The 26384-nt window shown below is 45.5% G+C and overlaps 1 protein-coding gene across 1 annotated transcript in view; it reads right to left on the bottom strand.

Moving 5' to 3' along the window:
- The window catches only part of SPECC1 (sperm antigen with calponin homology and coiled-coil domains 1), a 253018-nt gene extending 249898 nt beyond the window's left edge, over window positions 1-3120 (bottom strand). The window contains exon 1 of the mRNA XM_082374046.1: window positions 3094-3120. The gene's annotated coding sequence lies outside the window, so the exon portion shown is untranslated. The remainder of the gene's footprint in view (window positions 1-3093) is intronic.
- Window positions 3121-26384: the final 23264 nt, after the last annotated feature.

A 26384-nucleotide genomic window follows, 5' to 3' on the forward strand; every position in this document is an offset into this window, starting at 1 on the left:
AACCTAGAATCTTATACCTAGTCAAGAGTATTCACGTGGAACAGCAAAATTTAGAAATATTTTTTAGGGCTTCCCTGGTGGCGCAGTGGTTGAGAATCTGCCTGCCAATGCAGGGGACAAGGGTTCAAGCCCTGGTCTGGGAAGATCCCACATGCCGCGGAGCAGCTGGGCCCGTGAGCCACAACTACTGAGCCTGCGCGTCTGGAGCCCGTGCTCCGCAACAAGAGAGGCCGCGATAGTGAGAGGCCCACGCACCGCGATGAACAGTAGACCCCGCTCGCTGGAACTGGAGAAAGCCCTGGCACAGAAACGAAGACCCAACACACCCCAAAATAAATAAATTTTAAAAAAAACCTTTTTTAAAAAATTTAAAAAATATATATTTTTTAAACATGTGAAGGCTCAGAAAGTTTACCACCCATAGAATCTCTGGGGGAAAAAATTTACTTAAGGACTCATTCAATCGAAACAAATAATGAATCCAAAAAGGAGGAAAACAAGAGATAAAACAATCAATGATGAGCAAATAATCAGTAAAACTTATGACTGCTGATGCATAAAGTACAAAACCCCCAAAAATCTCATATATGCAGATTATCTTTAAACATCAAGAGAAAAAAATGTTTAGATATGTGTGAAAACTTAAGGATACCAAAAGAGCTCAATTTCATCTGTCATCAGGGAAATCCAAGTTAAAACCACAATGTGATACCCACCAGAATGACTAAAATAAAAAAGAAATTACCAGGAGTTGGCAAGGATGTGTGGTGACCACGTATGCTTCTTGGGTACATAAGTTGATGCAACCGCTGTTGAAAACTGTTTGGCAGTATCTACAAAAACTGAGCATATGCACACCCTATGACCAAGCAATTCCACTTCTAGACATATACTCAACAGAAGTGCACACAGCCCGTTTGCTTAGGGCTGGCCTGTAAATGTATATAATATTGCAAAAACTAATAGAACTAGGAATCATAGTGGAAGTCTTTAACACAACTCTCAGAATCAATAGGTCAAACAGAAAAAATAAGTGTACAGACAATATTAGTTATAATTAATAAATTTGAGATGAACATATAACTTTGTACAGGGAAAAGTCACTAAAACCGACAGTTTGTTAGACTACAAATTAATTTGTTTTTCATCTTTCAGCAATATAGCAGAATTGAAGTCCCCAGACCTTCCAGCTACAAAGTATCTTTTAAAAATACTAGAAAAAATATATATATATTATATATATATATAAAACTTTGGAATCAATAGGTTAGAGAAACCTGGTGAAGTCAAAATTCAAAAATGTGGACAAAATTAAAGGAATTTTCAGATATTATAAAAACAGAAAAATGTGTTATCACTGATGGAACTTCTAAAGAATGTAGTTCAGGGAGAAGGAAAGTGATCCAAAGAAGAGTATCTGTGATCGAGAAGGAATGAAGAGTGAAGACAATGGTAAACAGGTAGATAAGTTTAATATTAACCTAGAAAATAATAATAATAATAACAGCATAATGTCTGATTTGAAGGGTTAAATTAAAAATAGAGCAAAGGCCAGATGGGAGTCGACAGGAATTAGAGGCCCTTGCCTCCATCAGAAGGAGATTGATTACATAAATGATCTAATCTTTCGATTCAAAGGCTAGAATTTGAGTAAAATAAACTCAAATTGAGTAGAAAGAAAAAGAACAGAAATTAATGACATAGAAAAAGAAAAATGAATAGGATTAATCAATAAATCCAAAATCTGGTTCTTTGGAAAGACTAATAAAGTAAGCAAGCATTAAGCAAGTCTGACCAATTAAAAAAGAGAAAAGGCAGACATGCACACACACACGTACACACACGTACACACACGTATGAACAAGAAAAAGAGTGCACCACAGATATGAAAGACTTTTTTGCTTGCAACAGACAACTGTACACAACGTTATGCTAAAATATATTAAATATCAACAATGTTAATGATTTTCCAGGAAGATATAAAGTATTAGGTTGACTTTGGAGATAGAAAACCTGAGAAAAGTCAATGATCGTGGAAAAAATGAAAAGGTAGTTCAATACTGATACCAACTTCTTTAAAAACAAAAACAAAAAAACACCAGCAGCCCAGGCGGTCTGCAGTCAGATTGTGCCACACTTCAAGGTGCAGATCGTTCTTCTGCTTCAAAGCATAGAAAATAATGGAAAGTTTCCCCACTTAATCAGTGAGGACAGCATAACCTTGATTATGAGCTCAGACAAAAATGGGAGGAGGGTGAAAAAATATATACCAATCTATTACAAATATAGATACCAGAATCCTAAATAAAATGTTAGCTAAGTGAATCTATCAAACAACCGAGACGTGCATTTTAAATTATCCCAGGATTTTAGACACAGAAAAGCTAGCAGAATAATCACCTATGTTTAATAATGTTAAGAAGAAAACTACATAGTCATCTCAATACATGCTATACAAAAGCATTTGGGGAAAAAATCAACAAAACAGAAACTTACTTAATCTGATAAAGAAGATACTTAGTGAAGATACACTGGGAACATTCCCCGAAAACGAAGCCCAAGACAAAAATGTCCTATTTTACCCTTAATAGTCCACACTGTGGAGAAGGTGGTCCATAGAAAATAAGGAATGAGCACAAACGTTAGAAAGAAACATCTGTTGCTTCTTAACAGAAGAAAAGATTACGCACCACAGGCAGACACATCAACTTGAAAAAACTATTAAAACAGAGCTCAGCGTGGAGGCTTCAGATCTAGTTTGGGGCACCAAATTAAACAGGCTTGCTTTGCGAGTTTATCGTACAAAGCCATTTGCTGTAGAGTTAAGGCATCAGGGTTGACAGGTTTTGCTCCCCCCACCCCGTCTTAAATTGTTTGAAACTAGATGACAAAAATCTTCTGAAACCAAAATTTGCTCGGAAGGGTTGACTTGTGTCGACTCCACGGGACTTTATCTGCTGCCCGCAGCGCCCGCAGCTGCGAATGGATAAGCGTGTCGACCAGTCCGCGAAATTCTCCCGATAGAGGGCAAGGGAGAGCAGCTTCCCCGGAACGCGTCTTTCTAACCGTACACCGCTTATTATATAAACTTACCTGCTGGCAAATGCAGCGCCCACAAAAGAAAAATGAGGTATTCAGGGTCCAACTTCCTTTAAAAAGAAAAGAAAGAAAGCATCTAAAACTAACTGTGCTTCCAGTATGCGCAGGAGGAGGCGTCCCCGCTGCGCTCCTGACAGGCTGCGCATCCCGGGCCACCGGGCATCCAAACGGCGCCCGGGCTCCAGGTGCGCCGCGCGGGCCCCGCCAGCGCAACGGTGCCCACGGCTCCGCGGAGCCGGGATTCCACGGGCCGGCCGGCCCCCGCCACGCAGCACTCAGGACAGCTCCTGCGGGGCCGCCGCGCGCCGGGCCGCGGGCACCTCCGTGGCCCAGTGCCCGCGGCACCGGCCTCCGTCCTGCGCTCCCGGACACCCCCGGCCCGGAGGGGAGGCCGGCCACCTGCCGCGCCACCCGCGACACGGGTCCCGGCACTCGACTGGGCGGGCAGGACGCCGCCTCAGCGACGGGCAGCCCCGCGCCCCGCGCCGGACCCCGCATCCCGGACCCCGCACTCCGGACCCGGACACGCAGCCCGCGTAAACGACGCCGCTCAGGCGTGAGGAATGGGCGGTCGGCGTGGCCCCTACTCACCGGCCAGCTCGGCTCTGCAGCCCGCAGCCTGCAGCCCGCAGCCGCCGCGGCTCGCGCGCTCGCTCCCGGACTCCCTGAGGGGGCCCCCGCCACCAAGCGGCGCCCCGGAGGCGCCGGCAGGGGGCGCGAGCGAGCAGCGCGGGGCAGCCTGGGAGTTGTGGTCCCGCGGCCCTGCGCCGTCTCCCGCCCGCGCAGTGCCCGGGCCGCCCGGCGTGGTACCTGGACCCCCAAGCTCTGTGCCCGGGCCGACCAGCGCGGTACTTGGACCGCCAAGCTCGGTACCCGGACCGCTCAGCGTGGTACCCGGACCGCCCAGCTCGGTGCCCGGACCGCCAACCGTGGTACCCGACCAGCAGCTTCAGCATCGCCTGGGGACCTGGTGGAAACGCAAACTCTCCCTCCCCCTGAGGCTACGCAGGGTTTGCTGCATTGAAAACTCTAGGGGGAGGGGCAGCAATCTGCCTTTTGCAAGCCCTTCAAGTGATTCTGAAGTTTCCTCAGGTTTGAGAACAACTGCTCTACATCCCCCCGATCCCCCCACCCCCACCCCCGCCAAGGGACCTCATCTCACCTATGTCATCAGTTACACACATAGCACACACACACCCATACGTCCCCAGGTGCCCTGCCGGCCCAGACCGCCCCTCTCCCTCCTGCCGGCAAGTCTCAGTGTCCACCCAGCATCTCCTCGAGGATGCGTCCGAGACACTCAGACTCATCAGGGTCAACACCGGACTCGGGATCCCCACTACCCACTTCTGGTTCTGCTCCGGGGCGCCTCGTGTCCACTGCATTCATCGACGCAGAAGTCACCTAAGACCTTAGCGGAAGCCGAAGGGGCCGAATGGCAGGACACTTAGTCATACTTGAGGGAGGATCGGAAGAGGAGGAAGGGAGCAAGGAAAATGCCAACCCGTCAAGACGTGAGGGGAGGGGAAGGGCAGGTGCCGGTGTGAGAGTTCCCTGGAAGTGTTACTGAGGGAGGGTTGTTTAAAGATGTTGAAGTATTTAGGACAAGAATCCAGTTAAGAGGGGCTGTGGGCTACACAGGAAAGAACAAGATAGCTCACACTGTATGATTCCTAGGAAGTTGTACGTATGTGAGCGGGCAGGCAGAGTCTGAGGGCAAGTAGAGGGATGAGCCAGGGCTAGAGGTCCTCAGGGGCCATATGTCCCCACACCTTCCCCCCACCCGCACCCAGGAGAACTTGCTGCGTCTGGATACACTGTGGTTGTCACTCTGGGGATGCCACCGCCATCTAGTGGGTAGAGGCCAGGGACGCTGCAGCATATAATGTTGGCACGGGACGGCTCCCCAACAAAGAAAGATCTGGCCCAAATGCCAAAAGTGCTGAAGCTGAGAAGCCCTGAGAAAAGAAGAGAGGATGTTGTCTGTGAGGACAGACAGGCGTGCATGTGTGTGTGTGTGTGTGTGTGTGTGTGTGTGTGTGTGTGTGATGCTGAATCTAAACTGAGCGAGAAAAGAAGTAGGAGGGAGAAAGCTGAACGGCTGAAGGAAGTAGTGGGTCAGACAGACTGGAAGTTCTGATGGAGGTCAGTGATTTATTTATCTTACTGGAGTCATTGAAAAACCAAGCTAGAGAGGAACTTCTGGTAAGGGAATAGGATGGTCACGGAGGCCCAGGTCAGGATGTGAGGATGGATGTCTAAGGTGGGGGAGAGGCAGGGTCCCTGAGTACCATTATGTCAATTGCACAGCCTGGGGTTGGGGCGGACGAGTGGAGTAAATGAGAGACCAAAGGTCACCTACGTGGATACGGAAACCACTGACACACATGGCAAGAAAGTAGAGAGATACCAGGAAGGGGAGGGGAGAGGGTGGTAGAGGCAAAGGGTTGAAGGCCTGGACAAGAGTGCCCGGGGGAGGTGTGGGCTGGCCCTGTAGAGAAGAGCAGGCTCAGGTGTCCTTACGTGTTCTCAGGACGGTTTCCATCAAGGCAGAGGTGGAAAAGTGGAGCCACCCGGTGTGCTTGAGGATAAAGAGGGATTTGCAGGTTGTGGGGCAGATATTCCAGGGTATTCTGGGTTGGGATGGGAAGGGTTTGGGAGGTGGGTTTGCAGAGGCATGAGGGAGGAGAGGGGAGGGTCTGGAGCAGGGGAGCAGGGGAGAGCTAGATCAGGAGCAAGAAATACAGAGCATGGGGGGACGTAGGGGTGGGGTCATGTCTTATATCTTGGAAGTTGATTGAGCCTTAAGACCAGAGAATTTGCCTCACTTCGCAGGTGGCAGGGGGGAGGGGGAGACATTCATCCTGGCAGTGTCTGTAGTCTTAGCAAGTCCTGTGACAGCAGAGTTCCTCACCCTGAAATGGTGAGTCTTAGTTACAATAAATTCCTAATAAAAAACCTATTTCATTCCTGGCATAATCTTACTATCATATATTTTTTAAATTGGGGCTTGATTTGGTTTGCTAATACTTTAGGATTTTTACATTGATATTCAAAAGTGAGAGTGGGCTATAATTTTCTTTTTGAATGTCTAATACTGTTTGGTTTTCAGAATCAAGGTTATGATCAAATCAACCTTTGGAAACTTTTGTTCTTTGCTTTTACTCTGGAACAATTGAAGTAGCATGAAATTTTTCTGTTCTCTGCGGTCTGATCACTTTTCAGGTGAAACTGTGTGGGCCTGATGCTTTCCTCAGGATGAATAACTCTTTAACAAGCTTCTTTATTTCTTCTGTGGTAATTTCACAATTTAGATTTTTAAAACTCTTATAAGAGCTAGTTTTGATAAATTATAGTTTCCTCAAAACAAATTGTCCAGTTCATCCAGATTTCCAAGTGTATTTCCGTAAAGCAGAGAAAAGCATTCTCTTGGGAACTTTTTTTAAAAATAAATTTATTTATTTATTTTTTGGCTGCATTGGGTCTCCGTTGCTGCGCGCAGGCTTTCTCTAGTTGCGGCGCACGGGGGTTACTGTTCGTTGCAGTGCACGGGCTTCTCATTGCGGTGGCTTCTCTTGTTGAGGAGCACGGGCTCTAGGGCACGGGGGCTTCAGCAGTTGTCACACACAGGCTCAGTAGTTGTGGCTCGCAGGCTCTAGAGTGCAAGCTCAGTAGTTGTTTCCCAGACCACGGCTCGAACCTGTGTCCCCTGCATTGGCAGGCAGATTCTTAACCATTGCGCCACCAGGGAAGTCCCTCTCTTGGGAACTTTTTAACTTCCCCCTAATTTCTTATTTTGTATATTTTCGCTTTCTTATGTTACAGTTTAAAATTGTATTTTTCTTTTCAAAGAATCAGCTCTTAGATTTATTTTTTAGTTCTATCATTTTTTGTTACTATTGTTTCCTAATTCATTAATTTCTGCTCTTATCTTTACTAGTTTATTTTTTTTTTTATTTCTTCAGGGGTATTTTTGTTGCTCTTTTTCTAACCTCTTGAATTGGATGCTTAATTTTTCAATTCTTTTTGTAAATGTAAGTGTTTAAGGTTAAGATCCAGCCTTTAGATACAGATATGTACTATCTTAGATATAGCCCATAATTTCTGATGTACCTCCATGATTGCTATTTTGTAAATATTTTAAAATTTTGGTTTTGACTTGTTTTTGATGTAGAATGTTTTTTTAATTGAAGTAAAGCTGACTCACAATATTATATTAGTTTCATGTGTAAAACATAGTGATTCAGTATTTTTATATATTACAAAATGACCACCACTGATGTAGAGTTTTTTAACCTGAAGCAAGATTATGAGAGTTTTTAAAATTCCAGGCGTTAGGGTCTTTTGTTTCTGATTTTGTTATTAATGTTTAGTTTTATTTCATTGTGATCAGAGATCAGAAATCAATGTTGCCTGTACTACTTTATATTTTTTTAATATTTGAGCTTTCATTTGCAGCCTAAATAGGGTCAGTTTTTGTGAATGTTTTAAGGGCACTCAAGGAAAATGCATAGTCTCTGTTTTTGGCCTAAGAATGTTGATATGTATCAATGAGATATAACTTATTAACTATATTATGTGGATCTTCCATATCCTTAGATGTATTTTGACCTGATGTAATCTGAGAGAAGTAAATTAAAATCTTTTACTACTACTGTGTTTCTTATTTCTCTGGAGTCCTACTTTATAAATGACAATGCTATGGTATTTCTGCACAAATAGCCCTCTTATATTATATATCCCTCTTTTCATTATAAAGTGACCTTCCTTGTCTCATTTAACCTTTTGACCTTTGCCCTGAATTTAACCTTGTCTGCTATGACGACAAGCCTGATGAATTTTGCTTGCTTTAGCCCAATATCCCTTGGCCCTTTTATTTTCATCTTTTCTGAAGCCTTTGTCTTAAGTAAATCCCTTGAATAGGGCACCAGGTTTGCTTTGTGATTCAATCTGAAAGTCTCTTTTCTTGGAATAGATGAGTTTAGCCCTAACATGAATGTGAGTTATTTTATGCCACGTTTTCAGCCTTCTTAGTCCTTCTCTATTCTTATATTGCGTGCTTTGTGTTTGCTTTGCCGTTGTCCTAGGTGTGTTTCTCCTCATCATTTGGAAGGTTTGCATGTTTATTCAAGCAGCTGCCTTTACAACGATAACTTGACAGGATGCTCTATTTCTCCAGACTGTTTCCGTTGACCCCGTTCTGAACAATGAAACACAGCACTTTTCCTCTTTTTTCTTTACCCCTTCTCCTTCTCTGCACTCAATGTCAAATGATTTCATCTTTCTTTAGTGTTTGTTTTTTTTTCATTAAATATGCTTATACATACCTCTATTACTTGATTTTTTAATCAGTTTTAAATGAGATATTTCAATCCCTGTGTATAACAGATGAGGAAACCAGTGAGTTTAAATGCCCCCTCTTTTCTTTCCCTTTCCATCCCTAGTTTTGTTAATTCTACCATTCCCACGTTACTGGGTTTGTAAAATCATCCGTTCTGCTGTGACCATAATCCCCACATTGTTTTCGTCCCAGTCCTACAGTTAAACAGGTTCAGAATCCCTTTCACCAAAGCATTTCCCCTGGATCACTTCGTTTTAGATTTCATCTTGTGATCTCATCTTGTGAAGATCCTGCTTCAGTAGTTTCTTCAAGAAGAATTTATGGAAATTATAGTCTCTGATGAGCTTTTCATGTTCAAAAATGTTTGTTGCCTTTATCCTGAAAAAGTTTGACAGACTATAAAATTCTTGGGTGACATTTTTTTGTCTTGAGGATGTAGGTATTGCTTCCTTATCTCCTAGCACTGAATGTTGCCATAATGAAGTCTGAAACCAGCCTGACTTCTTTTTCCTTATACGTGATTTAATTGCCTTGCTGCCCCTATGAAATCCATAAACCTCATTGTTGTACATTTTGGAGTTATCCTTCTGTGCCTGTGTTTCCTGGGACAGAGTGGATTGGCTCTATGGATTCAGCTCGTCTTTTTATCTGATAATTTTTCTTAAATCTTTAAATATTTGTTTTAATACTTTATTTCAATCTAATTCTTGGGTGCACAAGCACCCTTTTCCCGTTGTTCCTGGAAAGTGCCAAGGTCTGCCTTCACCTTGGTAGTAAACTTGGCTGGCTCTTTCCGAGAGATCCAGGTTCCTCCTGTTTGACTTCTGTCAGCCCTCACCTGTTTTGGAATTAACAGCTGTCTCCTAGCTTTATTAAAAATGGTGTTTCTGCTTCTGTCTCATATTCCTCCTTACTCTTGCATAATTTCTGAAAGAGGACTGGGAAATTCCAACTTTATTTCACCATGTCTAAGCCAGATCCAGTTTCGACCCTTTCTCAGCCCCTTCTATTATTTTAATTTCACCTGTGTCCGGGGACCATATCGTTGACTGTCCAAACCTGGATACTATGAGCGTGAAAGAGGGTGATATTAACGTGATGCTGGGACTCGCATTGTAACCTGGGATTATCTCTGGGAAAACGAGAGGTGTGGCCACGCTTCCTATGGGGTGCTTGTCTTCGGATTGTCGAGTTTGCAGTTTCCATGTGCAGACCTATTTCAGCTGAACAGCCTTGCTCCCTCCCTGCCTGGCACAGTTACAGGTCCCAGCACTGGCCCTGTGGGACCTGCGGTCCAGACCCCCAGTCCAGGTGTTAGCTGGGGTATTAAAGGTACTGCAGATCCCGTTACCAAACCAGAGGCTGGCTTAGCTCAGTCCCCTGTCCTCCCCGGTCCCTGAATGGCTGCTTCACAAACTGTAACCCTGGGCAGGTATCAGGCTGCAGCTTTTCTAAGCACCATTTCAGGAGCCAGGAATCCCCCCTCAGGCCCTACAGCCCCATCTCTCATGAGGCCGTTTCAGTTCTTATTGCCCATGAGTCGAGCCCCCAGCCTCCACTGCCTGATTTCAGAGGGGGGCCCAGCAGTCCAGCGGCTTCAAACCCACAGCCCACTTTGCATCTCTGCCCCCCTCTAGTCTATGGAGATGCGTCAATGTCTTTGAGCCTGGATACGTACTTAAATTTTGTTATTTTTATATTTCTTTGCTATATTTGAGGGATGAGTTTACAGTGCTATATTAAATAGAAATATCTGTGTGATTTCTACTTTGGGAAATATTCCATTCATAAATATTAGGCCACAAAGAAAAAAACCTCAGAAAGTTCCAAAATCAACAATCACACTGACCCTAATGCAATAAAATTAGAAATTAACCACAACGTGATGTTACAAAAATGATTCAGGTCAGGGAGGAAAAAGGAAATGAACATTAAAATTATCCACTCTCTACAGAAATAACCAGCAACATGAGAGTTATCTGTCAAAGCCTGGGGGAGGTTGACAAAGGAGGACTCAGGAAAATTGATGACCGTATGTGAATTTATTTGAAAACAAGCAAAACAAGCCCTAAAAATAAAGGAATCAAGTTTTCAACTCTAGAAGCTAGAAGACTGTAAGTGGAAGGAAAGGATTAATAAGAGTAAAGGCAGAAAACCTGGTAATAAAACAAAATACTGCTCCTGTACCTCTACACTCCTACACCCAATGCCCAATTTTCAGTTCTTTCCTTTTTTTTTTTTTTTGGTCCTAGTCATTAAAAAAAAAATTTTATTGAAGTACAGTTGATTTACAATGTTGTGTTAATTTCTGCTGTACAGCAAAGTGATTGTTATACATATATATATATACATTCTTTTTCATATTCTTTTCCATAAAAACAGCAAACATTGGCAAGCTCAAATTTACACCCATTCAGCCGAGTGCAGAGAAAGACGTCCAGCCCTGCTGACCGGTTTTGCTTCAAAATTCAAGGTCCCTCAGCCCTCGGCATTCCCCAGAAGCCCAACTGTGTTTCTCTCCCTCTTCCTCTCCCAGAAAGCTATTTCCTTCCTTCTCCATCCTCAGACCTCCAGCACTTCCTTCCCCTTCCTCAGCCTCAGCTGCTGATCTTGCTGAGAACCGGACGCATCCAAGCGGGGCCTTCCACGTGCCGCACATCTTTGTACACCTGCGTCCAGACAGGCCTCCCCGCCAGTTGGGATGGATGAACAGTCCTGGTGTCCCACCTCGGTCCTCCCCCTCCCCAATCCCCGCTCCGGCGCACCTCCCACCCGGCACTGCCTCCTGACTCTGCTGCTTCATCAGCTCCCTGCTCTCCCAACAGCACATAAACTTCGTGATCTTTCTCCCCTCTGATAAATATTCTTTTAACCTCACCCCTCCCTCCAGCTACTATCCCACAAGTTTCTTTCCATTCCCAGAAAACTTCCTCCGATGTTCTGTCTGATTTGCTGACTGTGTCTCTCTTCCCCTTCTCCTGCGAGCCCCCTCCCACCAGACTTCTGTCCCAGGCCCTCCAAGAAATACGCTGGTGGAGGTCATCAAAGACCTCTACACTCCTACACCCAATGCCTAATTTTCAATTCTTTTTTTTTTTTTTTAGGTCCTAGTCATTAAAAAAATTTTTATTGAAGTACAGCTGATTTACAATGTTGTGTTAATTTCTGCTGTACAGCAAAGTGATTCAGTTATACATATATATATGCATTATTTTTCATATTCTTTTCCATTATGGTTTATCACAGGATATTGAATATAGTTCTCTGTGCTACACAGTAGGACCTTGTTGTTTATCCATCCTATATATAATAGTTTGCATCTACTAATCACGAACTCCCAATCCATTCCTCCCCCACTCCTTCCCCCTTGGCAACCACAAGTCTGTTCTCTATGTCTGTGAGTCTGTTTCTGTTTTGCAGATAAGTTCATTGTGTCATATTTTAGATTCCACATATAAGTGATATCATATGGTATTTGTCTTTCTCCTTCTGACTTACTTCACTTAGTATGATCATCTCTAGTTGCATCTGTGTTGCTCCAAATGGCATTATTTCATTCTTTTTTATGGCTGAGTAGGATACCATTGTATATATGTACCACATCTTCTTTATCCATTCATCTGTTGATGGACATTTAGATTGTTTCCATGTCTTGGCTATTGTGAATAGTGCTGCTATGAACATACGGGTGCATGTATCTTTCTGAATTAGAGTTTTCTCCAGATATATCCCCAGGAGTGGAATTGTTGGATCCTATGGCATCTCTATTTTTAGTTTTTTGAGGAACCTCCATACTGTTTTCCATCGTGGCTGCACCAATTTACATTCCCACCAACAGTGTAGGAGGGTTCCCTTTTCTCCACACCCTCTCCAGCATTCATTATTTGTAGACTTTTTAATGGTAGCCATTCTGACCAGTGTGAGGTGGTACCTCACTGTACTTTTGATTTTCATTTCCCTAATAATTAGTGATACTGAGCATCTTTCCATGTGCCTCTTGGCCATCTGTTATGTCTGCCTTGGAGAAATGTCTATTTAGGTCTTCTGACCATTTTCCAGTTGGGTTGTTTGGTTTTTTGTTGTCCAATTTTCAGTTCTTAATTCTACCTGACCTTTCGGCAGCATCTGACCCAGCCCATCCCTTCCTCCTCTTAGTAATACTTTTCTCAGCCACACTCTTCGGGTTGTCCTGCTCCTTCTGGATGGACCTTCTCAGTCTCCTTTGCTGGTTCGCCCTCATCTTCCCACTCTCTTGACCTTGGAGAGCCCCTGAGTGCAGTCCTTAGACCACCACTACACTCACTCCCTTCGTGAGCTCACCCTGTCTCAGGGCTTTAAATGCCATCTATATACCGGGGACTCCCACATTTTTATCTCCTGCTGGGAGTTCTCCTCTGAGCTCCATCCTCATATATCCAACTGCAAGCCTCAGCTTCTCAAATGCAATTTGCTCAAAAGTTAACACCTACTTTTCTCCTCAAACTTGCTTTTCCTGAAGGCTTTCATATCTTAGTTAATGTCAAATCTAGCCTTCAGACGAAAAACGTTGAAGTCATTCTTATTCTTCTCTCTTGCACACCATATCCAATCTTTCTGTAAATCCGGTTGGCCCAGTTTTTAAATCTATTCCTAAATCAATGAATTCTCACCATCTGCCCTGTGACCACCTGGTCCAAGCCACCTTCCCCTCTCACCAGGTGGTCACAGGGCACTTCAATATATTTAGCTCATGGTGAGATGAACCACTGAAAGAGCTGAAAGAAGCTCCAGGTTTGGGTTCCATCCTTGGCATTAAAAAAAAATGTGATAAGAAAATACAGAAACCAGAAGTGTATTTGAGGGTTTTGCTGCCACCTACAGGACTGATGTAGTACTGAACTAGGCACCCTGAAAGGCAGAGCCCCAAAGAGTAGGCTGCTTTTAACAGAATACAGCAGAATTATGTGGAGTTTTGAATAAGAACTTTTAGATGTTTTATGCAGGGATTCATAACACTTTGGATCATGGGCTCATGTTAAGATGTGATGAAACAACACTCCAGATAAATGCACAAACCAATCCCACACATTTCCAGGGATCCTGGGACCACCCAAGACCATAGCCAGGTTCAGTCTCCAGTTAAGAACCTCTATGTTACATGGGAATTAACTACAACTTCAGAATTCAAATTCAATTCAATTTCAAATATAAATACACTTTTTTCATATGGAGGTATATTCCTGCATGTGACATTAGCTGCATATACACTGGGAGCCATTGCAGGAATGAAGACATTTCTGGGTCTACAAATGGGATTAAATGAATGGCCAAGGCTGAGAGCACTGGTTTTGGGGTCAGACAGCTGCATTCTGAATCTGGGCTCTGCCACTGAGGCAGAATCTGTTAGTTGCCCCTAATACCCATCCTTACCTTCTGATAGGGAACGAGAACCCCCAACTATATGAAATGTGTTGTTTCAGAAGAAACAAGGCTCTAGGTCCAGACCCAGTGTTGACCCTCAACACAACAGGGTGTTGACCGTGCTTTGCTCTGAGCCCATCAAAACACGGCTCTGTCCAGATGTCACCAACACGCCACCCTTCCCGCAAATCCCAGAATAACTACACTGTCCCTTGTTTGCTGAGTCCTCCCCGTGGGTGCTCAAGTGTGCAGTCCCTCCTTGAAGGAGGTAATGGCCTGATTTTGTCGGATGGCAGGTTCGTCCCTGGGGGCTTGGGCTGCCTGGGCCATGACTGTGTGCCTGACACATCTCTGCTTCTGGGCTTTGTCCCCAGTAGACTCTGCAATATTTATATTGTGTGATGCTGGGAGCCTGTGGGTTTGTGCTCCCTTCTCAGGACCATCTTCTGAAACCTGCCCAGCGATTTCCTCCTCGGCTTCCTCAAGTCCCGCTGCTCTGCAGGTGCTTCTCCCCTCACACCCCTCGGCCACAGGCTCCACTCTCAGAACACTTAGAACAGAGTCTCCCTCTGCAACCCCAAGAGCAGCCGTGTCCTTCTCTCCCACCCCCTCCAGACTGGGTGATCATAGCACCTGGCAGCCCATGTAAACGAGCCACTGGAGCAGGTGGACTCCTCCCTCTGGAGCTGTGCCACGGCAGCACCGCTGGCACCTGCACAGGAGGGGGTGACGTTCCAGGAGCCGGAGCTCGAATCTCAGGGGGTCGGGGATGGTGATCAAGCAGGCAGCCAAAGGTTGGTAGGGTGAAGCCACCAGACCTTCCTGACCTTCCTCCAAAACAGGGCACCTGTACTGATGGTCCCTTCCTGGGGGCCACGGTCTCTGCCCCCAGTTGTCCTGAATACCTGTGAGTGTCCTGATGAGGTCCTTTTCATGCCCCAGGGCCTAGAACAGGACCTAGACCTTCAACATAAATAAATAACGGAAGCTGGCTTCCCTGGTGGCACAGTGGTTGAGAATCCGCCTGCCAGTGCAGGGGACACGGGTTCGAGCCCTGGTCCGGGAAGATACCACATGCTGCAGAGCAATTAAGCCCATGCGCCACAACTACTGAGCCTGTGCTCTAGAGCCCGTGAGCCACAGCTACTGAGCCCGCGAGCCACAACTACTGAAGCTCATGTGCCTAGAGCCCGTGCTCCAAAGCAAGACAAGCCACTGCAATGAGAAGTCCGCGCACCACAACGAAGAGTAGCCCCCGCTCGCCACAACTAGAGAAAGCCCACGCGCAGCAACGAAGACCCAACCCAGCCAAGAATAAATAAAATAAATAGATTTATAAAAATAAATAACGAAAGCAATAGAACCATTGCAACAGTAACGGCTGTAGCAGCTACTACCTGTTGAGTGACTTCTATAGGCTCAACTCTGTTCTAGGCACTTCCAATACATTATCTTTATTTTTTAAATTAATTTTTATTGGAGTATAGTTACTTTACAATGTTTTGTTAGTTTCTACTGTACAGTAAAGTGAATCAGCTATACAGATACATATATCCCCTCTTTTTTGGATTTTCCCATTTAGGTCACCACAGAGCATTGAGCTCCCTGGGCTATACAGTAGGTTCTCATTAGTTATCTATTCCCATATATTATCCTTAAATGCACAACCACCCCCAAGGGGTAGGTGATATTTCCATTTTACAGATGCCACTCATCAACGGTAAGTACTTTACGCAAGAACAAATATTGGGTTGGGGTAGATATCCAAATCACTGTTCCCAGACCTACATTCTTTCTGGTAAGACGTAACACTCAGGAACGGAACATTTAGGAACCGGTGGAGTCAGTCTTCCTGGATAACCCGGTGGAGACAACGGTTAAGAGACAGACTCACCTAGTCCTGCAGCTGCGGTGAGGAAACACCAGACAGGAAATCCCCGTTGGCCCCGTACACACAGACCATCCCCAGAACAGGGCCTCCCTCTTTCTGGGATATGGCTTCACCATCCCTCTTCTCCTCTCACATCGGGAGGGGGACAACTCCGGTCTTGCCAGCTCCCTCGTGGCACGATTAGCCAGACGGGTTCCAGAAGCCTGTGCAAGGAGGGTTTGCACAAGACCCAGCCGCTAGCTGTTTTCTCTGCTTGGCTACAGGGTCGACTTGTCTGACAACACCGAGGGCAAGGCTCAGTTTCTCTACACATTCATCTGCTATAAAAAGTTCTTACGAACGTCTGTGCCCAAAAGCATGTGCAGGTTTGAGTAGTCTTCGGATGGAAAGTTCATCCTTCAGCACCTCGGTCTGAGGAATCCCAGTTCGGGCAGGTTCTGGCCTCTGCTTGTGGCTCTGCTCGGCTTACAAACAAGAGCTGTCTGGGGGCATCTGCGTTTCTGCTGCAGACCGGGGTATCACACTTGCTTTCTGAGTCCCCTAAGTCAGGGCAAAGAGAATCAGGAACTGAAAGTCATTCAGCCACTTCACATTCTCAAAAAGACACCTGTGCAAAACCTGGTTATTATTTTCAAATGAAATGAGTCATCAGATTTGACAAACCAACCCTTTACGCAGCATGGCACAAAGAAAGAGGGCTTTAGAGGCAGAGGAAACTGTGTTCCAATCCTTGGCTCTGCCTTTTTAGCTGAAACGTTTTAGGCAATTCATTTGCCCTCTCTGAAGACTCATTCGCTCATTTGCAAAATGAGGCAAATAATAACACCTAAGATCTCAAGCTGCTGTGAGAATTAAATGCACCATTACTTTAATCGAATAAAAAGTCCCTTGGACAATATCTGGCATTCAGTACGCACTCAGCAAATGTTAGATTCTCATCTCTAGCTTTTCGTCTAGATACTGAGCATCTCAGGATGGATCCCCATAGTAACAGAATATGGGAGAGATGCCACCCAAATTCATTTTAAATGAATGAGTTTGATGGTATTGTACACAGGCAATTAAAGGAGGGGACAAGAGGATTGATGATAAAGGTTCAGGCTCGCTAGTCTCCTTTTGGGGGAAGGGAGACAAAACAATCTGGGGTTAAATGTCCAGCCTACACCCTAGTCACTAGAATCAGGCAGACTGGTTAAATCAGAGCCCACCTGAGACTCTTTTTCATCTGAAAAATGAGACCTCTTATGGGAATTAGGTTTTCTAAAAGTATGTCTGGTAGGTGCTCAAAAATGATAGCTGAAAGATGGATGGCCCTAGAGATTATCATATTAAGCAAAGTACGTCAGAGAAAGACAAATATCATATGATATCACTTATATGTGGAATCTAAAGAAAATGATACAAGTGAACTTATTTACAAAACAGAAATCGACTCACAGACAAAGAAAACAAACTTATGGTTACCAAAGGTGATAGCACGGGAGGGGGGAGATCAATTAGGAATTTGGAATTAATACATACACACTACTATATATAAAATAGGTAAACAACAAGGACCTACTGTATAGCACAGGGAACTCTACTCAATATCTCGTGATAACCTATAAGGGAAAAGAACCTGAAAAAGAATAGATATAACTGAATCACTTTGCTGTATGTTTGACACCAACACAACATTGCCAATTAACTATACTGCAATTAAAAAATGATAGCTGAAAATCTCACCTTAAATTAGCACGTTAAAGAAATGGGCAGTCAAACCTCCAGTCTCCACAGATGCCCTGGAATCTGTGCACCTTTGCGACCCTACAAACCCGTTCCCTCGGCTGCATCCCTGGCCGCTCGGAACTTCCGGTCTGGGGTGGGGTGGTGGGCGGGGGTGTGAAGCGCGTGGTGTTCGCCCACGGCTTCCTCTGATCCCTGACTTGGGCCATTGCGGACCTTCTCGGTCTCAGCTGGCTCCGCTGCCAGCTCTGCACGGGCTCCGGACGGCTTCGCGCCGGGGTAACGGGACAGCCCCTCGCCTCCCGCCCCCCGCTGTGCCTCCCTTCCCCCGGCTCCGGGGCTCCCATACTGACCGCGCCCTGAGGTCTGCACCCCAGCCCTGGAGCGCAGGAGACTCGACGCCCTGTGGGGTGAATCCCTGCCCAGTGCGGGCTGGGAGCCGGTGGGCGCAGTTTGTACACTTCCCCGGACGCAGTCCCACGGACCCGGCGGTCCTTCCCACGCACGGGCAGCCCATTCGGGAACACCGGCTCCCACTGGCTCCGCCCCCTTCCCCGCTTCCCTCCCCCCCCCCTCCCCCGTGAAGGCGCCCTTAATGCAGCCCTGCTGGGGGCCCTCTGCTGCAGGCTTTGCTTTCTGTGGCTGAAATTTGGGAGTTAGAATATTCACCAGCATAACAGCAATAAAAGCACTGTTATAAACAACAAGGTCCTACTGTATGGCACAGGGAACTATATTCAATATCCTGAGATAAACCATCATGGAAAAGATTATTTTTAAAATGTATATATATGTACAACCGAATCACTTTTCTGTGCAGCAGAAATTAACACAACATTGTAAATCAACTAGACTCCAATAAAAAAAAAAAAAAGGCACTGTTGCTGGTGGGGAGTGGAGGTGCCAGTCACCGCCAGCGAGCAGGGAGCCCCATGCAGCAAGATTACTCAGGCTCTCACCTGTGGCCTTAGGTGCAGCTGAGGCACTTAGTGTCCCGGGGCGGCAATACCTGTAATGACCATGCGGTGGCCTGGCTGCCAGTTGAAAAATGGAAGGGGTGGGGGGCTCAGGGTGGCTAATTGCCAACTTGGGTCACACGGTGAAAGCCACCGACCCCTTGTAAGGAGCAATTGCAGGACAGACTCTGTTGCAGAGCAGGCCCACGGTGTAACTGCAGGAGTGGCAGAGCTGAAAAAGAGTGCGTGGTCCCAATGGGACCCCACCTGACGGGCAGGCGTGGAATCCGACCTGTGAAATGGGGGCATTTGAGAGGATACCCCGAGCAGCTGAACCTGCAGACTCCTCGAGCCCCTCTCCTCTCCAGAGGAGGTGGGACCACGACCTCAGGGGAGGCAGGTGCCCTGCAAGGTGCCTCCGGTTCTGCTGGAGATCTGCCCTCCACTCCTGATGGCCTCAAAGCAAACAGCCAAGGCCAGGTCTCCGCACGGCCATCCCTGCTCTGATGAGAGGAAACAGCACACGTGCCAAAGGACCCGTGGGGGCCACTGCACCTGGGCAGAGACCGGGGTCACATGGGAGGGTTTTGAAGCTGTCGGACTGGGGAACAGTGGAATATAAGCCTGGGTAAGGGGAGTGTTTTCCCACTTGGGGGCCTTTGTCTGAAAGTCAAGATCCAGTGGTACAGCAAGAACACCCAGGGCTGTTCCAAATAGACTGTTGGGATGGAACTTGGCCTAGAGAAATGGGGACTGACATAGTCTTGAGGAAAGGTGAGAAGACCTAAGGAGGTGGAAATGTTGGAATTGATTTACTGTATAAGAAGGACACAGCCTCTATTAAGGCCACTGGCCTGAGATGCTTAATGGTGGCAGCGCTCTGTCGGCTAGTGTGGCCGGTGAGAGGTGGCCATAAACGGGAAGAGGAGGCCAGGTGACTGCACTGAAATATCAAAGGAAGGCGAGTGTAATTATTGTGCCAGAAAACTAGGCTGGACCAGCTCTCAGGGCTCCTTAAACCACAGGGATCTGGGGCAGTGGCTATTGGGTCACTAGTGGGTCACTGTGTTCCTAGTGGGGAGAGAGATGGACACACGACTAGGACACGCTGATTATATAATTAAAAAAAAAATCAAGAGCTCATGAGCAGGAGGCTGATGTCAGCTGTCCTCATGGAAAATCACGTTCTCTCCGAAGCTTCCAGGTATAAGTCAGTTCCCAGGCCCAGCACTCATCGTTTGACAGGGAAGTCAGCTCTCCTTAAGGAAGGACCTTGCAATACCACCACACCTATAGATAGCAAATATTTCCCCAATCATCCCCCCAGAGAGACTTGAGGTCATTTTCCAGGGTATCTATGCACCAGGGAAGGGAGAACACCCAGAATTTCCAAGGACTTTGTGATATGGGATCTGTGATAAGACTGACTGAAACCCGAAAACTCAAAACATCACAGGCTCCTGTGCTTAGAATGAGGGCCTATGGAGGTCAGATGAGAACTAGCCCTGGCTCCAGTTTAGCTGACAGGGGGCCTAGGGAGTCTTCAGACCCACCCTGTGGTTATTTCCTCAGCCCCCAAGTGGGAACTGGAGTAACACAGCAGACACTGTCTGTCCCTGGCCCACACTCCCTGGGCACTGAAACCTGACAGCTTTACTGCAAACACCTGTGACTCTTTGTGTGTGGTCTTCCTTTAGCAGCTGGCCTATGCCTGGAGCAGGTTGGACATGCCAGAGGGCTGACAATCCTAGGTGAGAGAGGTGGGGAGTCAGAATGTCCTGTGTCCTGCCAGAGGCTCCATCAGCTGACTGTGTTTCCTGCGAAGTCCCAGAGGTCACTCCCTTCTCTGAAACAAGAAGGAATGAATTAGTGAGAAGGCCACTGGGTCATGAGAACCTGAATGGTGGCCCAGGACTTAGGGGAGGACATGCTGTTATGGAACTGTGCTCCCTACTGTCAGGGGTCATAACAGGACTCCAGAATAGCAGAGCCCATGTGACAGCCCTAAACTGTCAGAGACATGGTGAATGTAATTGCCACACAGGTGGGAAAGGTGCCGAGGGTGACTTGACCCTCAGGCTATGTGGAATGGCTGATCTAATGATGATTATGTCCCTGGAGGGAGATTGATGGGCAGTGTCATGGACTGAATGTTTGCGTCCACCCAAGTTCACATGTTGAAATCCTGACCCCCAGTGTGATGCTATCAGGAGATAGGGACTTTGGGGGTGATTAGGTCATCCGAGAGCCCCCGTGACTGGGATCAGTGCCTCTGTAAAGAAGACCCCAGAGAGCTCCCTTGTGCCATCTGCCTTGTGAGGACACAGAGAGAAGACAGCCGTTTATGAATCAGGAATCGGGCTCTCACAAGACACCAAATCCGCAAGGAAAAAATGAAAGTTCACTGGAGGAAACTAAAAGTCCAGATGATGACAGCTTCTCATTGGCTGAGGTGTGGTGTTTTCCATTGGCTGGGCTTGTTGCTGGGTGAGAAGAAAGCCTTCCTTCCACCCTCTGTGGTAGTAGAGCAGTGGCACTTCCTGTTCGGGGCTGTAAGGTACCTCTCTCCATCTCCCCATCAGTAACTGATGTCTTCCTGTTGGGGTAATTAATGGTGAGGGGTAGGGTGGGAGACCTCCCTCTACAGGCCTTCTCAACTCCAGTTTTAGTTGAGGTTTCCTTTTATTAATTATTAATTTTCACAGTAACCACACTAAAAAAATTTCAAAAAGCAGCAAGTGAAATTAATAATACCTGTATTTACTTAGCCCAACATATCTAAAATATTATCTTTTCAACATGGAATCAATATAAAATATTAGTGAGCTGTGTTAAATTATTTTTTCATACCAAGTCTTCGGGATCTGCTGTATATTTTACACTTACAGCACATCTTAATTCAATTACCCACATTTCAAGTGCGGAATAGCTACATGTATCTAGTGGCTACATGTTGGACAGTGCAGGTCTGAAGAATCCTTCATTGTCTGGACTTTCTGCAGAACATCACACTGGGGCACTATATTGATGACATCATGCTACCTAGACCCAGTGAGCAAGAAACGGCAGGTATTCTAGATGCCCTGGTAAGACACATACGTGCCAGAAGGTGGGATATAAGCCCTACAAAGATTCAGGGGCCTGCCACATTGGTGAAAATTTTAAACCTGTTAGATGTTTGTGTAGAAAACAATTTAACTTGCCCAAAGGGGAGTCTGGCCTTAGCCCTGGGCTGCAGGGAAGTTATCTCTTGCCCTTGGAATGTCATGTCTGATAGGAGTGTTTTGTTTTGTTTGGCCCTGGGCCAGCCATATAATAACAGTGTGATTTGGGATGGGGGCTTTGGGTCAGGCGATATCGGGTGTGACCTCTTGAGGGCCAGGAGACTGAGATCAGCCACAAGGGCAGTTAACCACGCTTATTTGATGGCGCCCTGCCCCGCCCCCAAAAATCTTTACACACCGAGGCTTTGGTAAGCTCCCCTGGTTGGCAATCCTCCATGAATACCGTTACAAATCAATGCCTGGAAGTAATGCTGTCCAGAGTCCACGGGGAGAGAACAACTGGGAGCTCTGTGTTTGTTACCTCCCTGGATTCTGCCCTTGGTATTTCTTCCCTTGGCTGATTCTAATCTGTATCCTTCAGCGGTAACAAGCTATAACTGTGAGTATATAACAGCTCTCAGTGAGTTTTGCAAGTCCTTCTGGCAAATTATCAAACCTAAGGGTGGTCTTGGGGCCCCCCCAAACTTGTATTTGGTGTCATAACTTAGGGTGATCTTATGTGGACTGTGCCCCCTCACTTCACAGTTGATTACTTTCACAATGTTATTAAATGTTTATTTACAATTGTCTATATATTTACCACTTTCTTTGCTCTTTATAATGTCTTGCATATCAGACTTTCCATCTGACATCGCTTTCCTTTGGCCTGTAGCAAATTCTTTGGAGTATCCTTTAGTAAGTTCTGCTGGTGACAATTTTTTTCCTGTTTTTGTCTGAAAATGTTTTATTTTCTGTCATCTTTGAAATATATTTTTGATGAGGTTTGTAGTTACTTTTTCCAGCACATTGAAGATTTAATTCCACAGTCTTCTGGCTTCCATTGTAGCTGTTGAAAAAAATCAGCAGCCAAAGTGTCATTCCTTTGAAGGTAATCTATTTCCCCCACCCCAGCAACGTTTGATAATTTTTCTTTGTTTCCTCAAGTTTCATTATTAATAATCTAGGTGTGTATTTCTTTTCCTTTACTTTTGTGTGGAGTTCATGGTCCTTCCTGAACTAGTAGGTTGGTTTTTTTTTTTTTTTTAATAAATTTATTTATTTATGGCTGCATTGGGTCTTTGTTGCTGCACGCGGGCTTTCCTCTTTATTTATTTATTTATGGCTGCGTTGGGTCTCTGTTGCTGCGGCTCGGGCTTTCTCTAGCTGCGGTGAGCTGGGGCTACTCTTCGTTGTGGTGTGCGGGCTTCTCATTGCGGTGGCTTCTCTTGTTGTGGAGCACAGGCTTTAGGGCGCACGGGCTTCAGGAGTTGTGGCACACGGGCTTAGTTGCTCCGAGGCAAGTGGGATCTTCCCAGACCAGGGCTGGAACCCATGTCTCCTGCATTGGCAGGCGGATCCTTAAGCACTGCGCCACCAGGGAAGTCCTGGTAGGTTGGTTTTTGTCATCACTTCAGGACAATTATCAGCCATTAATTTTTCAAATATTTCCTCTGCTACATTCTCTCTCTTCTCCTCTTCTGGGACTTGATCAAACATATGGTAAATGTTCTCACTGTATTCTCTATTTCTCTAAACTTCACTACATGCTTCATTCTGGATATTTTCTTCTGACTCATCTTTTCACAGACTCTCTCTTTAGCTGTAACTCAGTTTACAGATCTATCTAGTTATTTTGTGTTTCAGTTCTAGAATTTCTAGTTGCTTCCTTTTCGTATATACTCTGTCAGTTCTTATAGTTTCCAGTTCTCTGCCCAAATTTCCAGTCGTTTTTTATATCCTTGACCATAGTAAGCAGCATTATGTTAAAATCTATGCCCAATAATTCCACTACCTGGCGCTCTGGTGTGACTATCCTATTACCTGCCACTTCTCTTGGCTCTTGTTCCTGATATATTATCTCTTCATGTGTCTGATATCTGTGATTGTGTGTTAGGCATTATTTTTGAAAAATTGTTTGTGGAAATAATTTGAGAATTTGGATGTTAGTATCTTATTCCAAGAGGATTTGCACTTGCTTCTATCAGGCACCTGGAGCATTAGGAATCAGGATTTTCTTAATTTACTGTTAAGGATTAAGGTTTCCTGAGTCACACAGATGACTTGAAGCTGGGTTGCATCCTGGCAAGGGCTGGCGTAGATTTTTCAGAATCCCAACCCAAAGCAGGCCCTGGGCTCCAACTTCTGTCCTTTTAGTCTGTGTTGCTATCAAAAGCATCACTCAGCTTCTCAGTCTCTTTTCCATGAACAGTGGATGCTCCCAGAGCAGGAGGCCCCAAACGCAGGACATGATTCACTGGATTTTGTTTTTCTTCTCTATCTTCACCTGGTAATTCTTTATTACCTTCTTTTTTTTTTTTTAAAGAATTTCACTTTTATTTATTTATTTATTTTGGCTGTGTTGGGTCTTCGTTTCTGTGCGAGGGCTTTCTCTAGTTGAGGCAAGCGGGGGCCACTCTTCATCGCGGTGCGCGGGCCTCTCACTATCGCGGCCTCTCTTGTTGGGGAGCACAGGCTCCAGACGCGCAGGCTCAGTAGTTGTGGCTCACAGGCTTAGTTGCTCCGCGGCATGTGGGATCTTCCCAGACCAGGGCTCGAACCCGTGTCCCCTGCATTGGCAGGCAGATTCTCAACCACTGCGCCACCAGGGAAGCCCTCTTTATTACCTTCTTATTTCTTCAATGTCTTTTAAGATTTTGTTCACCCTTTTCAGCTTTCCTCAGCAGGTGGCTGGCTGGTCCCAGTTACCTGTTCCACTGTTATTAGAAGTGAAAGTCTCTGTTATGCAAATGTAAGAGATTGTTATAATCTCCTGACTACTTGTTTTGGGTTCCTTTGATGGGAAAAATGTGCGCTAAACTCCCATTTACTTGGCATGATATAGAGATTACAGAAGAAATAAATTTTGTTAAGCCCAAATTGCTTTGATTCACCTTTGATTAAAACTAAAATCAGAGGCCACAGTTTTTTTTAGAGATAAATTTTACAGAGCTATTGATACAAATGCTTTTGATAATGTAAAACACTGGGTTATGAATTAGCCTTTGTTAGACAGTTGAGGAGAATTTTAAGTTATATGAATATATATTCTGAATTTTGTTAAAAATCTGAGTTTTTATCTGCTTATTAAAAAGCTACAAGGAGGGCTTCCCTGGTGGCGCAGTGGTTAAGAAACCGCCTGCCAATGCACAGGGCATGGGTTCGAGCCCTGGCCCAGGAAGAGCCCATATGTTGCGGAGCAACTAAGTCCATGCACCACAACTACTGAAGCCGGGGCACCTAGAACCCGTGCTCTGCAACAAAAGAAGCCACAACAATGAGAAGCCCACGCACCGCAACGAAGAGTAGCCCCCGCTCACTGCAACTAGAGAAAGCCCGCGCACAGCAACAAAGACCCAACACAGCCAAAAATAAAAACAAATAAATAAATGTTTAAAAAAGTACAAGGAGCTTTCTTTTCCTATAATATCAAACAATTTGTTTGAATAGTTTCCTTGATGTTATGAATGTTTGATATAGAAAACTAACGTGTTCGAATATTTGTTGTAGAACACCATTCATTTGATTTGTAAATCGTATTTGTCGTAGGAGATTAATTTTATTCACTGGCTTTGTGATAATTAACTTGCTGATTTTACCTCGCTGATTTGTTGTAATTAATACAACTGGTAGAAAAAGCCTGTGAGGATTCTCTTAAAATTAGGAACATAATGAAAGAAATTCCTTCTGGTAAAAACTAATTTTGTTTCACAAAAATTAAATTTGTTTTACGTGTAAATTAAAGTGGCTCTAACAAATTAACTTAGAAATGCAATGCAAAGTGTCAATTTGTCACAACTGGGTATTCAGGCTGATGGAATCTTCTTGCTTATTTTGATATTGTTGTTTTATTTTACCTCTATTCATACGTGGATCGTCACATTACAAAAGATTAAATAATTCTCTTAAGGCTTCCCTAAGCATATAAACACTTTAACAGGTGGTGATTCAGAAGGCGTCTGCACTGCTAAATATCTCTCATCCCCTCATTCTTGCCCAATAAATAGACATCTCACGCTGGAACATGGGATAAATGGGAATTAGCAGCAGGTGGAGGGAAAGACAGGAGGAAGTGGTACAAGCAAATGGCCTTGAAGTCAGACTGATGGTGACTGAAATCCTGTCCCTACCCCTTACTAAGCTTTGTGATCCTGGGTAAGTTACCCTGAGCCTCGGAGTCATCAACTGTAAATTGGGGGTAATGATGGTAGCCACCTCACAAGGGCTTTTGTGGGGGAGAAGGTGAAGGATTACCTAAGATTGCGGTTCTAAATCACTCAGTCCCTTGAGAGCATGTGATAAGTACTGTATAAATAATGACGGCTATTATTAGCTGACTGGGATGCATTTAGCCGTCTCGGGAATAAAGGCAGCTGCAGAATTTCTGCTAGGAGGGGCTCCGGAACAGAGATCACGCTGGAAGGCGCGATAGGACCCTGCTTTTTAGTTGATTCTTTGCGTAGTTGAAGAAAAGAGAAAGGAGATTTAGAGGGACTGGAGCGCTTCTCCCCGCCCCCGCACCCCTTGTGCGCTGCTCCCATCCCGGAGATGTTCGGGGCTTGTCTTGCACTCCTCCGTCCCGTCCCATTCGTTCCAACCAATCAACCAGTCAACAAACACGAAACAGCCCTACCAAGGGGTTGTGGACTCTGGAGAGAGAGCGCCGCACTTCTAGCTTGGAGGGTAGCCGCCCTGCGCTCAGGCCCCCGCTA

Source organism: Balaenoptera borealis (assembly GCF_965194805.1).
Source record: "Balaenoptera borealis genome assembly, chromosome: 20".
Lineage (NCBI taxonomy): Eukaryota > Metazoa > Chordata > Mammalia > Artiodactyla > Balaenopteridae > Balaenoptera > Balaenoptera borealis.